Here is a 6,461-nt window from a genome sequence, read left to right on the forward strand (position 1 = left end):
TGGGGGGTGATTTCTTGCTTTCTGTCTCTATGTCTCTCTCTGTCTGTCTGGCAAGCGCACGCACCCTACAGTGAAAATCTCTCAAAAAAAAAAAAAAATCCCAGCTCTCTAGAAAACACAGTGTGCCCAGCTTATCTCCTGTGCCTAAGTTCTTTGCTGCGATAAGGAGACATGGACCTCAAATCCTCTCAGCCTGGGGCCGGCAGGTGGCACAGTGGTTAAGAGTGCTGGATTCCCACATGGCCGACTGTGGTTTGAGTCAGTGCCTTAACCATCATGCCACTTGCTGGCTCCTCATTATTTTTTTTAAATAATTATTTTATTTAATTTTTATTTATTTATTTTAATTTGACCAGAGAGGGACAGAGCAAGAGAGAGAGAGAAAGTGAGAAAGCAAGCCGCCAGGTCTAAGACTCGAACCATGGTCGGCCATATGGGAGTCCAGCACCTTTAACCGCAATGCCACCCACTAGGCCCTATACTCCTATTACTTTTAAATTCGATACAGACACTCGCCAGAGAAAGAGACAAAATGAGAAAGCAAGCCGCCAGGTCCAGGACTCGAACCACAGTCAGCCGTGTGGGAACTCCAGTGCCTTAACCACCATGTTACCTGCTGGCCCAGTATATATTACTTACGTAATTAGACTAACGTGGTCAGAGCAGTCACGTCCCAATGTCACAGTAGAAAACACCTTTGGGTCCCATGTCTCTTCCAGGTTCTGCTGGCAACCAGAGGCCTCCCCCGGAAGCTTGCTACGTGTTCTCACAAGTCAGCACCCCGCTGCATTCCTGGGGGCTTGATGTCCAGGGAACGCCCATCTCTGTAAGAGGCAGAGTGCTCCTGTAAGTGACCGACAACATTGAAATGTCAAAAAAGTTTAAAATGAAAACAACCACACACAAAAAAAAGCCCAGCAGTCTCTCAGGGCCAGACTGCCCAGCTCTTGTCCTGGGAAGGGGGCTGGCTACCCTGCTTGAACCCACGGTCACCGTGGCAGGTCTGTCATCCTCAGGGGGAGGGTCACAGGAGGGGCCTAAAGGTTTAGATCGTCCAGCCAGCTCCCTGGCCCACACCCCAGGTTCACGAGTGCCTTTAAGAAGAATGGGGCTGGGGCCAGCAGGTGGTGTGGAGTTTATGCGCTGGACTCCCACACGGCCGACCACAGTCAGAGTCCCAGACCCCAAAGCCGGAGGATCGCGCCGGGCGCGGTGTGCACGTGCACTTCATGCCCGACACCCAGAGAGAGCGAGGAGGAGGGCTGTGACACAGCAAACCCCCTAGTGGTTTCTCATGCTCTTTCTCACCGTCTCTCCCTGAGAGCACGTGCCCTATGGCAAAGGTCTACCAACAAACAAACAAAAACACGAAAAAGTAATAAGACGAATAGGACTTCTTTTAGGGGACTGATTTATAAACCTAAATAACTCCAAGGGCCAGAAAGGCAATGTATTAAAAAATAATGATAATGGGGACCAGCAGGTGGTATAATGGTTACTTCACTGGACTCCCACATGGCTGGCCACTGTTAGAGTCCTGGATCCTGTGACTTGAAACTCTTGCCAGGTGCGTGTGCAAACATGACCAAGATCCCAGGAAGAGAATGGAGAAGAAGGAATTACAGCGTGGCCATCCTCCCTGCGGAGTGACTTCTCACTTTCCTTCTCACTGTCTCTGTTTCTCCATCCCCCACAAGCACACATGCCCTAAGGCAAAAACCTCTCAAAAAAAAGAAAGAAAATCATGCCAGGTGCATGCGTACTCAAAATCCCAAGAGGAGATGGAACCAACAGTTGATGTAATGGCTATGTCGCTGGTTCCCACGTAGTCGACCGTGGTTTGAGTCCCAGACCCGGTGGCTTAAACTCACACCAGAGACGTGTGCATGCGTGCCCAAGATCCTGAGAGGAGAATAGAGGAGAAGGGATTGCGGCGTGGCCATCCCCCCTGGGGGGGAGGTTTCTCTCTTTCTGTCTCTCTGTCTTTCTGGTGAGCGCACGTGCCCTACAGCAAAAACCTCTCCAAACTGCCCCCACGAAAACCCCCTCCAAAAAAAAAAAAAAAAATCCCAAGAGGAGAACGGAGAAGGGATTGCTGCGTGGCATCCTCTCAGGGTGACTTACCGCTTCCCCCCTCCGCCTTCTGACCATCTCTGTCTCTCTCTGGTGAGCACATGTGCTAGTCCCTAGTATTACGGCAAAAACATTAAAATAAATTAAAATTTAAGATAAACATGCAACATGTTAGGATGGGTCATAATGTCAGCTAAAAAGCTAAGTCTTGGACCCAATCTTTGCTGCTAAACTGTGGCAGATCTTCTGTTGGAAGATATGAAAAGGGGGCCGGCAGGTGGCGTGGTGGTTAAAGGTGCTGAACTCCCACGTGGCTGACCGCAGTTTGAGTCCTGGACCTAGCAGCTTGCTTTCTTACTCTATCTGTCCTTCTCTGGTCAAATTGAAATACACAAATGAATAAGTAAAGTTTAATAAAATAATTCTTTAAAAAAATTTTAAAACCATAGGAAAAAGTCCGTTTCTTCCAGCAGTTGGAAGTCCTGCTTTAGCAGCATACCGCGATGCAGGCTCTGAACTGGGTAGTGGAGCAGACTTCCATTGGTGCCTCTTCACCACTAGACAAAGCCCTGCACTTTCTCTGGTTTGCACCACGGGTATACAGCCAGGTTATGACGTAAATTACTACATTCATGACACGATCCATCTTTTTAAAGATTTATTTTATTTATTTTATTATTTTTAATTTGACCAGTGAGAGACACACACACACATATATATATATATAGAGAGAGAGAGAGAGGGAAAGTGAGAAAGCAAGCCTCCAGGTCTGGGACTCGAACTGTGGTCTGCCATGTGGGAGTCCAGTGCCTTAACCACTATACCATCTGCTGGCCCCACATGATTCATTTTGAACTTTTTAGGACAAAATGATTCCTGGACAATGAAGCTAGGCACAGACTTACGTTCTGTGTCTTTGCAAAGCCCTCCTGAGATTTCATTTTTGTCACAAGTTAACACCAACCATCACAGACTTACCACCTGCACTCACACTAATTTTGACCAGTCTACGTACAATTTTTTAAAGACTTTTCTTACTACATAAAAATAAATTGTTTCAGGACCAGCAGTTGGCATAATGGTTACGTCGCTAAACTCTCATGTAGTTGACAATGGTTCGGGTCCCAGGCCCAGTGGCTTAAAACTCACACCAGGCACGTGTACGTGCGTGCCCAAGATCCCAGGAGAATGGAGAAGGGGTTGCAGCCAGGCCATACCCCGGCTGGTGATTTCTTGCTTTTTGTCTCTCTCTCTGGTGAGCAGAAAAAAAGAAGAGAGTTGTTTCAGGGCCAGGAGGTGGCATGGTGGTGAAGGTGCTGGACGCCCACATGGTTAACCAGGGCGTTCTCCTGGACTCAGGGGCTTGAAAATCACACTGGGTGTGTTGTGCAGTGCACCCGAAATCCCAAGAAGAGAAAGCAGGAGAGAGAGTTCCAGCACGGCCATTCCCCCTGGGGGGCAATTTCTCACTGCCCTCTCTTTGCTTCTTTCTCCCATGAGCACATGTACCCAACGGCAAAATCTTTAAAAATAATAATAATAAAAGAGGGAACCAGCAGTTAGCGTAATGGCTATGTTGCTAGACTCCCACGTAGTCGACCGCGGTTCACGTCCTGGACCCGGTAGCTTAAAACTCACGCCGGGCGCATGTGCATGTGTGCCCAAGATCCCAAGAGGAGAATGGAGAAGGGATTGCGGCGTGACCATCCCCCCTGGGGGGTGATTTCTCGCTTTCTGTCTCTCTATCTCTCTCTGTCTGGCGAGCGCATGTGCCCTATAGTGAAAAAACCTCTCCAAAAAATAAATAAAATAAGGTCATTTCCTGAGGTTGTGCCTGTCATGGGTCCCATGTTCTGGAAGTTCTTTGGCCACATGGAAGCTTCATAACCGACATGAATAAACGTGCCATCCAGGGAGCAGCCCATGGAGTGCCCTCCCGAGCTGTGACAGTGAACGCGACATGTGATGTCACTTCTCCTGGAGACTTGGCCTGTGAGTCTCAGCTGTGCTGGCCACGTGCAAGCAAAATCAGCCGGCCTCATGTTCGCGAGTGCTGTCTCTGTTCAGGGCATGTGACTTCTGCCGCACGCATAGACATTCTTCATAAACTCCCCATCTGTGAGGCCAGCAGGTAGCGTGGTGGTTAGGGCGCTGGACTCCCACATGACTGACTACCATTTGAATCCTGGACTTGGGGCTTGAAAACCATGCTGGAGCAATGTGTGTGCGTGCCCAAAATCCTAAGAGGAAAATGGAGAAGGGATTGCAGTGTGGCCATCCCCCCAAAGTTCTCATATTCCCTCTCACCATCTCTTTCTGTCTTCTCTCTGGCATGCACACATACCGTATAGAAAAAATATATATATAAATAAACTCCCCATATGTAAAAGGTCTTAAGGCCTGGGTGATTTTCTCACTTAAGACATAACTTTTTTGGGGAACCAGCAGTTAGCATAATGGCTATGTCGCTGGACTCCCACGTAGTTGACCGCGGTTCGCGTCCCGGACCTGGTGGCTTAAAACTCACGCCGGGCACATGTGCATGCGTGCCCAAGATCCCAAGAGGAGAATGGAGGAGAAGGGATTGCGGCGTGACCATCCCCCCCTGGGGGGGTGATCTCTCGCTTTCTGTCTCTATGTCTGTCTCTGTCTGTCTGGCGAGCGCATGTGCCCTATAGTGAAAACCTCTCAAAAAAAAAAAAAGACATAACTTTTTTTTTTGAGAGGTTTTTGCTATAGGCCACATGCCCTCACCAGAAAGACAGAGAGAAAGAGACAGAGAGACAGAAAGCAAAAAATCACCCCCTAGGGGGGATGGCCAATCCGCAATCCCTTCTCCTCCATTCTCCTCTCGGAATCTTGGGCATGCATGCACATGCACCCGGTGTGAGTTTAAGCCACCAGGTCCAGGACTTGAACTGTGGTCAACTACATGGGAGTCCAGCAACATAGCCATTATGCCAACTGCTGGTCCCAAGACATAGCTATTAATACATTTCCCAGCAACATTCAGATGCAAAATGCGTTGAAACTTCAGTCTTTTCTTCATTTCAGTTTTTCCTCGTGCATCTTTTCTGCATGTCTGTCGTGCTTTGTTTCATCCCGGTGTTTTGGTCATGCTCTGTCCACACGGAGACTGTCTGTGCATTAAACATGCAGGAACATCTGTCCCCTACACAAAGAAATGCGCGCTCTCCCACTTTTCTTGAAAAGTCTGGCTTTCTTGTTGTTTCCCACTTTTGAGAGCGACAAATGCATAAACAATATTAAAATATTAATATTGAAATAGCATCTTCAGTACAGGAGAATAAACAACTCTGTACTCGGTAGGGAAAAAGTCACATTTATTTTTATGACAGGGTCTCACCACTTCGAGGCCCTCCTGCCTCAGCCTCCCAGGTGGAGCTGTGGGTACCACCACCACACCCGGCTCCTTTCCTGGGGGTAGGAGGTCAGGGATCTGGGAAGGCACTGCTGAGTGACTCTTCTCTACATGACACTGAACAGAGGCACTCAATTCTGGGTGACAGCTGAGCTAATATGAAAGCCCGAGACAGCTTCGTTCACACGCCCAGTGCCTGACTAGGCCGGCGCTGACCTGAACAGAGTGGAACTGCCCTCCTCGCCATGCAGCCTCGGGTTTTTCCATGTGAGCTCTCCAGCAAGAGCTGGGATTTCACATGCACTTACCAACTTTCCTCTTCTTCTTTTTTTTTTTTTTTAGTTCTATTTGGGGGGGCATGTATGCTCCCCAGAGAGAGAGAGTGAGAAAGAAAGTGAGAAATTACCCCCCAGGGGATAGCCACTGCAATCCCTTCTCCATTCCCCTCTTGGGATTCTGGGCACATGTACCTGCAGTCAGCCAAGTGGAAGTCCAGCACCTTAACCACCATGCTACCTGCTGCCTCTATCACCCAACTCTTTTGCTATAGGGTGCATGCACTCACCAGAAAGAGACAGAGTGATAGAAAGAGAGAAATCACCCCCGGGGGGTTGGCCATGCCGCAATCCCTTCTCCTCCATTCTCCTCTCGGGATCTTGGGCACACACGCACATGCCTGGCATGAGTTTAAGCCATTAGGTCCGGGACTCGAACCACAGTTAACTACATGTGAGTCCAGTGACATAGCCATTACGCCAACTGCTGGTCCCAAGATAGGGTCTATATATATCATCAGCCCAGCCCAAGCTCGAGATCCTCCTCCTGGACAGACCAGATAATGTTTGGTCTAAGTGCTAGGTCTGCTCTCTCAAAATTTCTTTGTTACAGTCTAGTGTCACTCCTTAAGGTTTATGTATTTTTTTCTTTAGAGGTTTTTGCCTTAGGGCACATGCACTCACCAAAGAAAGAGACAGAGCTAGAGACAAAGGAAAAGTGAGGACTCCCC

General features: G+C 48.6%; 1 long non-coding RNA gene across 2 annotated transcripts in view; it reads right to left on the reverse strand.

Moving 5' to 3' along the window:
* LOC102497854 (uncharacterized) overlaps positions 1-6,461 on the reverse strand; it is a 26,111-nt gene that overhangs the window by 1,049 nt on the left and 18,601 nt on the right. For both annotated transcript variants that reach the window (XR_337735.1, XR_337736.1), the window contains one exon: positions 640-844. This is a non-coding gene — a long non-coding RNA (uncharacterized LOC102497854). The remainder of the gene's footprint in view (positions 1-639; positions 845-6,461) is intronic.

This window comes from Tupaia chinensis, unplaced genomic scaffold (genome assembly GCF_000334495.1).
Source record: "Tupaia chinensis unplaced genomic scaffold, TupChi_1.0 Scaffold149383_1, whole genome shotgun sequence".
Lineage (NCBI taxonomy): Eukaryota > Metazoa > Chordata > Mammalia > Scandentia > Tupaiidae > Tupaia > Tupaia belangeri.